The 10,639-nt window shown below is 42.4% G+C and overlaps 1 non-coding gene across 1 annotated transcript; it reads right to left on the bottom strand.

The window, feature by feature from the left end:
• Nucleotides 1-280: 280 nt before the first annotated feature.
• On the bottom strand, nt 281-387 carry LOC116275208. Its single transcript, XR_004184149.1, has one exon. It is a non-coding gene; the product is annotated as a U6 spliceosomal RNA (small nuclear RNA).
• Between the last annotated feature and the right edge of the window lie 10,252 nt (nt 388-10,639).

Here is a 10,639-nt window from a genome sequence, read left to right as displayed (position 1 = left end):
TAAAGTGTTTACTCAAAGAAGCTTGAAACAGCAAAACAAAAGGGGTAAGTGCAAACCATAATCAACATGAGCCATCCACAAATGATCCAGTGGAATCTGGTCACATGTCAGATCTGAAGGGCAAATAAGTCTACAAATGGGCAATGAATCTAGGAATTAGGATTCCAGGAGTCAGGAATGGGAGAAGAAAGTAGGTTGGAAGCAAGTTAGAGGAAACTTCTCAGGATAGAAAACAAGACCAAGGTGGAGGGGCCCATTCTTTTTTTTTTTTTTTTTTTTTTTAAATATGGAACGCTTCACGAATTTGCGTGTCATCCTTGCGCAGGGGCCATGCTAATCTTCTCTGTATCGTTCCAATTTTAGTATATGTGCTGCCAAAGCGAGCACGAGGGGCCCATTCTTGGTGGTGTTTCCCCAGTGATGGGGATGTCATCCTGCAAGCTATAAGCTGCAGGCCAGGTCCCAAATAGGTGGGAGTCCTTCGAGGAGACAACTATACATAGCAACTCAGCCCCAGGACCTAGGGACTAAGAGGGCACGGAGGATGGCAAATTGGAGACAGAAGACCCATTACTGAGAAAATATATTGGGGAGGCAATGTAGCACCTACGTTCTGGCCCAGACTGTCTAAAGTCAGACAGATTCCACCCTGCCACTTACTAGCCATGTGAATTTGTTTCAGTTACTCAACTTCTCTAACCCTCGGTTTCTCTATCTGTATAGAAGTACTTACAATATCTGTTATAAAAAATAATGTGGCAATACTAAAGCTTTTTTGCACAGCCTCTTTCACACAGAAACACTACATAAATGCTCACTGCTATTATTAGCAGCAAACTATAATACTAACTAGCAACAAAGGAAACTGAGAAACAATTTGGAAATCCATAGTCAGCACGAACGTTGCCATTGCTAGCTCTGAATTTCCATGTCCCTTTCTTCTTTAGGTCTTTGCACAAGATATTCCACATTCAGATCTCAGCTCATACATTCCTTCCTCAAGGTTGGAAGTCCTGCTGTTCTAGAGGTGCTGGCCTGATGAGTGCACTAAAGACATTTGAATCTGTTTCCCTGTATCTAGTTTGGCCTTGAAACTAGGGGAAAGGCTGAATCTTCCTATTCAAAGTCCAGCTTGTACCTGACACAGAGATGGACTGAGTCTCCACATCCACCCATTCATTTTCACTATGCACTATTTCACTGGGGACAACCTGTGTGCCACACACTCTGCTGAATTATGGTGACTCAGAATTGAGCATCCAAATATGGTCCCTGCCCTCCTGGGCCTTCCAGTTGTATAAAGGAAATAGATAACTGCATCACACGGATCCTGAAAGAGGAAGTAAAGGGCACAATGGCAGCTATGGGGAGTGGAGGAAGTAGGCAGGGCAATATGTGGCATCCAGTTATAACAAGGGAGATACAGAGGCTGGGAAATTGGCAGGGCCCACCCCCACCTTGAGTCCACATGTAGACTATTTTCTTTGAAACGGGACAACAGAAACCTTGCATGTATATCCTAACAGTTTTCCTCTACAAACAAAGTTTAAAAATACATATTTCTTAGAGTAGCTAGAAATGGAAAATAAGGTATAGGACCTGGAAAAAATGAGTTCTTAAAAATAATGTCAATATTGGTGGTTGTTTAGCATCATTATCATCACTGTCAGTGTCCTGCTGATGATAGGTACAAGGTTGAGTGTGAGATTGCTATCAGCCTGTGGAAGATGTAAAAAGCACAGTTTTCACCATTTTGCCTCCCAAGACATAAATAGAGATGAACAGGTTGTCGACAGAGCAAAGGATCAACTGGGAAGACTGTAGCTCTCAGCCTAATATTCTCACGTGATTCTCACATAATTTTTCACCGAAGCAAGGCCTTTGACTTCTCCCCTAAATCCTTCAAACCTTATAAACTACTCCAAGAACAACAATAACAATGATAACAAAACCAAAACTAACTTAAGAGCCAACAATAGTTTAGGTGAATCACTTCCATTAATCTAGTTCTCCAGAAAAGGTTTCTGGAAATTACATTCCTCTTTCTCCTCTCCCTAGCCACAGAACAAGGGTACTGCTCAAAACATTTTCTTTACCAACACAACGGATATTTTCTTTTCTTTTCTTTTCTTCCTCTTTTTTTTTTTTTTTCTTTTGAGACAGGGTCTGGCTGTTTCACACAGGCTGGAGTGCAGTGGTGTGATCACGGGCCACTGCAGCCTGCACCTCCTAGGCCTAGACTCCCACCTCAGCCCCTCAAGTTGCTGGGACTACAGGTGCACACCACCACGCCCAGCTTATTTTGTAATTTTTGTAGAGATAGGGTCTTGTCATGTTGTCCAAGCTGGTCTTGAACTCCTGAGCTCAAGCAATCTGCCCACCTTGGGCTCTCATTCAGGGCATAGCAACTTTATGTTTCCCCAGGAACCATGAGTAGGGCCTGTATGTGATTGTAACTGAGGGGCCCAAGCCGGTGATTTGATCAAAACAAACAACTGTAGGCATTATTGTTTATTCTGAGGTTGGATAAAGCAGAGCCCTAATAGGCAGGACTCTTCTGGGCAGGGAAAATAAGGGATTCTAGCCCCAGAACCTACTGAATAGATGCACTGAATTAGAATTAAGGAGCGTTCTGGTTTTTTGTTTTTTTGCTTTGTTTTTTTTTGTTTTTTTTTTGTTTTTGTTTTTAAGGTGGAGGTGGAACATGAGCAAATTACTTCTTTTACTCAGTGATCCAGAAGGCAGACCATGAGATCCAGGTAAGAGATCCAGGTAAGGGCCCCCGTGAGATTCTGGGGTCCCTTTGCCTGAGGAGCGAGGGACTTAGCTGGACAGTTTTCCACGTCATGTCCAGCTTGTTCTCAGGACAACCAGATGCTGACTTTGACGTGGTCCCCTCCAGGTTAGCAGAAGCTGGGCCCGGCCTTGCCCCATGTGCCCAGGTTTGGGTTCCACCTGAGGAAAGTTTTATGGCCATAGCATCAAGTTCAAATTATTTCACATGACTTCCTAAGATTCTCCCTGATCTGCCTCCTTCAAAACTCTTCATTTTTCACTGATCCCCTGTTGTGGGTTATTTTAAAGCCATGTGAGATTTCTTTCAGTTCTTCAGCAGCCAAGCCTTCTCTTCTTATCCAGAATGAATGCTTCTGAGCATTTCTCTCTGCCTGCAACTTTCACCTGTGAAAACACCTACCTATTCTTCAGGCATTTGCTCAGTCATTACTGCCTCTAGAAAGCCTTCCTCTCCACCACGCTCTAGCCCAGAGGATGTTCTTTGGATTTTCTAGGAGGGCATAGGTGACACAATCTTGCTCCAGCATGCTATATTTTCAGGCTCACTCAGCACTGGGCATTGCTACACAGTCAGGAATAAATACGTGTTGAAATAATAAGTGACTGACTTAGATGAAAGAAATATGCCTGCCCTCCACAAATGGCTAATCAGAGGGTTACTTTCAATAAGGAAGGTAAGGGCTGTTTTATGTATCCTTGGACTGGGTGCCTCTGATTAAGGAATTGAAGCTTGTCTGAAGCACATGGGAAAACACTTACTTATTAGTTAAAATAAATAACAGTAAACTAACTTAGCCAAAATAAAATAAATCATGGAAAACTGATTGACTGTACTAAGCTTAAAGAGGATAAATGTAAAGCAGCACTGAGTGTCAAGGACACATCTGCCAGCCTGCTTCTGAGGATCTGATCTATGCTTCTCACGGGGAGAACCTTAGGTAGCACAGACCTACCATTAATGAAAGTCTTCAGATGGGTCCTCAGGCATGCTCCACAATAGCACTGAACTCACAGAACATACACTAAGGGGCTTACACCCTCTGACTAGCACTTGTAACTCAAGATCTGATTGTACGTATAGCCACATGTGGCAGGAAGAGAGGCCAAGACTTGGCATGAGACCTACCCACTACAATGGGACAGGCTTTGAAGAACTAATCTAGGTGCAGAGAATAATGCCAGTGGAAGAGCCAAACGGGAGTTATTATTAAGAAATACAGTAGCCCCAGTTATAATTCAGGCAACAACTGGCCAGGGGGTTTCCAATCATAAGTATTGGAAGTTTGAAGATGGGTTCATGGCTGGCTCCAACAAGAAAGAGTCAAGGTGAAGGTCCCTACCATCAGGACTGAGTTCAGGGCTGGGGTATGGACCAGACATACTGGAACTGCCAATTGGTAGCAGGAGAAAGAAGCCAAAAATAGGTGGGAATGGGGCTGGGGAAAGTGACCTTGCTGAGGCACTGGCCTCTTCAGAGAATGGCAGCAGTGGAACACCCTGTGCCTGTGTAGGAAGGACCTAAAGATGGAGTGGGAGGCACAGAGTCAGTGGACACAGTCACTAGATGCCCAGAAAGTCAGGGGGATGGGAAATGAGGTGGAACTGATCCTCACAGAATTCCACACTAGAACATAGTAAATTCCACTGGGACGATGAATGGCATGAGGTTCCTAGACCAGAGAGCACTTGGGGAGTGTTGAAGCAGCTCTGGAGTTTGGGGTAATCACCTTGGCAGAGAGAGAATCATCCATGGTGATTTGTTCCTATTCAAATAGGGGGAAGAGGGCCTTCAAGCTAAGCATCTGAAGAGGTGGCTGGGAGCTCCTGTGTGGGGATGGTGTTGGTGTGTGTGTGAGAAGGCAGCTTTGATATAGTTGGGAACTGGTGCCAGGATGTGAAGACACCTAGAGAGTGAGGCTGTAAAATCAAAGTTTGTTTTATGAGTTCTGAAAGATGAAAGCAACAGAAGATCATTCGAGTGTCTAGTCCTGGCCAACAGGGGCATTGCAATGGAGTCTGAGGCATTCTTCAGGCCTGGGATAGGAGGTGGGAGTGCCCTTGACCTAGGTATGGGAGACTATAGGGAGTCCTTGTTCTGTGTGGAGACCTAGATAGACCACTGGGTTAGAAGAGCTCTGACTCCTCCCTCTCTAATAAAGCATGGATCCAGTGACTTTGGGTGGGGTCACATGTGTTGAAAACTGAGAAGAACCTGGCCCCATCTGACATCAGTTTGGGTGGTGATGGAGAACTCAGGACCAGAGTTCCTCACTTAGGGTGTGGCTAGAGAGCTAGAGTTAGGGCACCTGACAACTTTAGGAAATAAGATAACAAAGGAAATAAATGGATACTTTTATAATGACATAAGATTTCTAGCTTGTGATAATGTGATAAGTGAAATGATAACCCCATACTATAGAGGGAGACTGGGCCAAGAGAAAATTAACAGAATTTGGTGACTGAGTTGCTGCCTCCTTATCTTGCTTCATTCAGAGAAGTAAAGATGAGACCAAATTACACAAAGGGAACCTGGAAATCTTCCTGCTAAAAGAATTCTTGCCTGCATATTTCTACAATTTTAAAATTAATTTGGGTTCACAAGTTTCCTTTTTAAAATGCTAGTACCCCAAGAAGTATTCTTGCTTTAAGTAAATAACCTTAAGTGGGGTCTCACTCCTCCTAAAACCTTCAAGAGAGAAGCTGCATGAAGAAAATAAGAAAGTTGGTTGAGCTGCAGAAATAGGAAATGGTGTGTTAATATTAGGATACACTTTGAGCGAGGGGAGTAGGGATTTTTGTGCATTCAGAGGGTAGCTTAGGGCACCACTCTCTGCCTGGCATGGGGGAAGTGGGAAGAAAGAAGGGAACATCTCACGTGTTCTCTCAGCTCCAGCATTCTGGATAGGGCCTCCCTCAACCCCCTCCTGCTGACTTTTGGCTAGGCCTCCTCCTACTAATCCTTTAAAATTCCATTTAACCTTCACCTCCTTCCCAGATTTGCTCAAGCAGAGTTAGCAGCTCTGTTCTTTGGGCTCTCACTGTTGTTTACACATACATTTTGTTTTCATCTGTTTATAGCTACATCTCTCCTACAGACCATCAATTCCTCAAAAGTAGAGATTATATCATATTCATCCAGCATCTAACATAGTACATAATAGGATTCCATAACTTTGTTTTGTTTGTTTGTTTATTTATTTATTTATTTTAGATGGGGTCTGGCTCTGTCACTCAGGTTGGAGTGCAGTGGCACAATTTCGGCTCACTGCAACCTCCGCTTCCCAGACTCAAGCCATCCCTCTCACCTCACCCTCCTGAGTAGCTGGGACTACAGGTGTGCACCACCATGCCTGGCTAATTTTTGTATTTCTCGTAGAAATGGAGTTTTGCTATGTTGCCCAGACTGGTCTTGAACTCCTAAGCTCAAGCAATCTGCCAGCCTAGACCTCCCAAAGTGCTGGGATTCCAGGATTCAATAATTTTTGAGGTGGTGAATGAATTTATGACAATTAAAATATCTCACCTTGGCTAAGCAAATTATCAGTGTTAATAAAGTGGACTTATATGAGAAAGACATTTCTAAATAGCATAAGGAGCATATACCTTGCTATGCTATTTTTGTGTAACTTTTAAATTCATTAAAATAGATTCTTTCCATACTTTTCTAAATAGAACTATTGCCCAGTAAGTTACCAAAAACTAGAGATTTAAAAAAAATTCATCCTGGCCGTTTCCCAAATTAGAACAAGTTAACAAAGTATACCAAAATCATGCAAGTAGACTGTTTCACTGAGGTTTCTGGTTTAAATATAGACTGGCAGGAATTAAGTGTTTGACAATCCCCAGAAGCAATACTATAGAAGAAATATTCTACTAATTCAAGGATATTGCACAGACTAAAAAATCACGAGGGTAGCCAGGTAAATTTGGGAAACTTGGCAGTACCGTTTTACACATACAAAGCTAGCAAGAATTTTCAAAAAATATAATATCAAGTTTGGGTTCAATGTTTGGTGAAGTCAATAGTGCCACACTGGTGGTGACAGACTGGTCTGTCTTCTAGGAAGTAGTATAACAATGTGTATGAAAAGCCAAAAAGACATTCTGTAATTCACCTCCTGGAAATTTATCCCAAGGCAGTATGTGAGAAGAAGAAAACAACTTAAAGGCCTGAAAATATTCATTGTTCTATAATTAGGGTGTCCCCTTTTTGCTGATCCAATTCCTCCTCCCCATCACCCTTTCAGGTAAGGAGTAATGTTTCCTCTGGGCTTACATTATAAAGTCTTGGGCCTATGCAAATGCTCTGGATGCAAGTAACATCTTGCTCCCTGTCGGGGTAGCCTGAGTATTCACCTTGGTTCCTGGAAGCGGTTCCCCTTTTTGTCTGTCATCTCTGGATACTTACCTGAATGGGTAATTCAGAGGCTATCTCTGGTCCCTTTCCCCTTTTCCAGTCTTTGGCTCCCTCCTACAGACCCCTTAATAATTAATCTTCTTGTTATGCCCCAATAGCATTCTGTGGCTTTCAGGAAGACAATAATTGCTGATTTAACCAGAGATCAAAGTCTTAATAACCAAACTAATCCAAAGCAAGCCAACCAAACCAAACAAAAAAGTTGTCCTTCTCATTGATGGAAGGTAGAAAAGATGTGGGCATTTAGAAACATAATATAAAGTCTATATAAAAGGAAATTTAGTTGATTTTTCTATTTAAGAAAAAAATTTTTAAAGATTGGAAGAACAAATGTTCTTTAGAAATGGAAATGATCTCCAATAGAGGGTTGTGAATAAGTCTCCAAACATTTCAATTAAATCTTCAAACATTTTTACTCATGCACATGAGATGCTATCTACCCTCCTACGTATTTTTCAATTGTCACTTAAAAATTTTCATCATAAGTTTAAGTATTTGCAAAGGATGCAATTTTCCACATAATGTAAAAATTTACATTTTCAAATAAAACAGTCATGCTTTTAAATGAATCCAATGAAATCTAAATATCATGGCAGTTATGCTTACCATCAACCATTTAAAAAATATATGAACAAATTATTCTTTACCTATAGGATATTTTACTTTTACATAATTTATTTTCTGTTCGCATTTATAATTCCATTCCACATCCCATCCCTCAGGAATATATCCTAATTAATGTACTTTTATGTTTGAAATGTTTTTTGTTTTTGTTTTTGAGACAGTATCTCTCTCTGTTACCCAGGCAGGAGTGCAATGGTGTGATCACAGCTCACTGAAGCCTCAACCTCCCAGGCTCAAGTGATCCTCCCACCTCAGCCTCTGGAGTAGCTGGGACTGCAAGCATGTACTTCCATGCTTGGCTAATTTTTAAGTTTTTTGTAGAGACAGGGTCTCACTCTGTTGCCCAGCCTGGTCTTGAACTTCTGGGCTCAAGAAATCCTCCTGCCTGGGCCTCCCAAAATGCTGGGATTACAGGCGTGAGCCACTATGCCTAGCTGAATGTGTTTTATGAATCCCTCTATTATATTCTCTGCAATTAAAATACATATAAAGGCCAGGCACAGTGGCTCACGCCTGTTAACCCAGCATTTTGGGAGACCAAGGTGGGTGGATCACTTGACGTCAGGCGTTCAAGACCAGCCTTGCCAACATGGCGAAACCCCATCTCTACTAAAAGATACAAAAATTAACTGGGCATGGTGGCAGGCACCTGTAATCCCAGCTACTCAGGAGGCTGAGGCAGGGAGAATTGCTTGAACCCGGGAGGCAGAGGTTGTAGTGAGCTGTGATCATGCCATTGCACTCCAGCCTGGGTGACAACAGGGAAAACTCCACCTCAAAACAAAAAAAAAAACTATATATATACATACACACACACACACACAAATATATACATATATACACATATATATACATATATAAAGAAAATACATATAAGTTGAAATTTTAAGTTTCTTATGACTAAAGACTGTAAGTGCTCATTTTCTTCTAGATTGAGGCATCATTGTATTTATTAGTAATTCTCAAGTGTTCAAAACAATACAAATTTTTTGATTGTTAAATGTGATGTTTTACAATTAAGTGCACGCATTTATTGTTAAATACTACTTCTTTTTTTGTTTGTTTGTTTTTTTTTTGTTTTTTTTTGAGACTGAGTCTGGCTCTGTCGCCCAGGCTGGAGTGCGGTGGCCGGATCTCAGCTCACTGCAAGCTCCGCCTCTCGGGTTCACGCCATTCTCCTGCCTCAGCCTCCCGAGTAGCTGGGACCACAGGCGCCCGCCACTTCGCCGTTAAATACTACTTCTTACTAGAATGAGACAGAGTTCAGATTCAATGTTTCTCAATTTTTCATTTTTATAAATTCTGAGAAAATGTTTTCACATTAATAAGTAGATGGAGACTGGGTGTAGTGGCACACACGTGTAGTCCCAGCACTTTGGGAGTGGGAGGCAGGTGGATTGCTTGAGTTCAGGAGTTCGACACCTGCCTGGGCAACATGGTGAAATGCTGTCTTTACAAAAAAAAGATAAAGATTGCCAGGTGTGGTAGCACATGCCTATTGTCCCAGCTACTTGGGAGGCTGAGGCTGAGATGGGAGGATCACTTGAGCCCAGGAGGTTGAGGCTACAGCGAGTTGAGATTGTGCCACTGTACTCCAGCCTAGGCAACAGATAGAGACCCTGTCTAAAAAAAAAAAAAAAAAAAAAAACATAGTTGGGTCTATAAGGAGTTTTGTCATTATATCAATGTCACTTAATTCTTTGAACTCCTTCTAATTGATATCAGTGATCTTTAGGTAATACTTAGTTCAAAGCAATTATTTGGAAATCATCTGACTTGCAAAAGAATTTGTTACCCAGTCATTAAAAGTATACACTTTCAAATATAGCCCAGTGTTTTAAATATATAAAGAATTGGCAAAGATTGCTGAAGCTTTTACAACCCAGAGCAATGCCTGTACAATTCTCAAATGTCTTTCCTTTTACAAATTGGGAAATATACAGCTATTGTGAAAGAGTTGGGAAATGAGACACCTTGACCACATTCCTTTACCAGCAGATCAACTTCAGCAAAGAACTTAGGTGTAAATCGAAGATTCAGAAACTGCTAGCCTTTTTTTTTTTTTTTTTTTTTTTTAATTGTCAGAGTTTCTTTCTGTGGCCCAGGCTGCAGTGCAGTGGTGTGATCATGGCTCACTACAGCCTTGATCTCTCCAGCTCATCTCAGGTGATCCTGCCACCTCAGCCTCTTGCATGCCATGCCCCACTAATTTCATGTGTGTGTGTGTGCGTGCCCGTGCATGTGTGTGTGGAGTTGGGATTTCACCATGTTGTCCAGGCTGGTCTCTAACTCTTGGGTTCAAGCAATCTGCCTGTCTCAGCCTCCCAAAGTTCTGGGATTACAGGAGTGAGCCACAGCAGAAACTGGTAGCCTTTAAACTAAGTGTCCATCAATCCCTTAACAATCCCATGGGGGATACAGAGCTCAGTTTGAAGATGGTTGATGTGAATGTTTACATCTTATTGAATTAGATGAGAGAGACAGGTCAGCTCAGATTAGGACTTGGTTGGGACACTGTACACTGGTATCTGTACCCTGGGGGAGAGTATAGAACTGTGACATATGGGCCGGGCGCGGTGGCTCAAGCCTGTAATCCCAGCACTTTGGGAGGCTGAGATGGGCGGATCACGAGGTCAGGAGATCGAGACCATCCTGGCTAACACGGTGAAACCCCGTCTCTACTAAGAAATACAAAAAATAGCCGGGCGAGGTGGCGGGTGCCTGTAGTCCCAGCTACTCGGGAGGCTGAGGCCAGAGAATGGCGTGAACCCGGGAGGCGGAGCTTGCAGTGAGCTGAGATCC

The sequence above is a fragment of the Papio anubis genome, chromosome 5 (assembly GCF_008728515.1).
Source record: "Papio anubis isolate 15944 chromosome 5, Panubis1.0, whole genome shotgun sequence".
Classification (NCBI taxonomy): domain Eukaryota; kingdom Metazoa; phylum Chordata; class Mammalia; order Primates; family Cercopithecidae; genus Papio; species Papio anubis.
The sequence above is the reverse complement of the archived record's forward strand: the minus strand, read 5'-3'. Positions and strand labels throughout refer to the sequence as shown.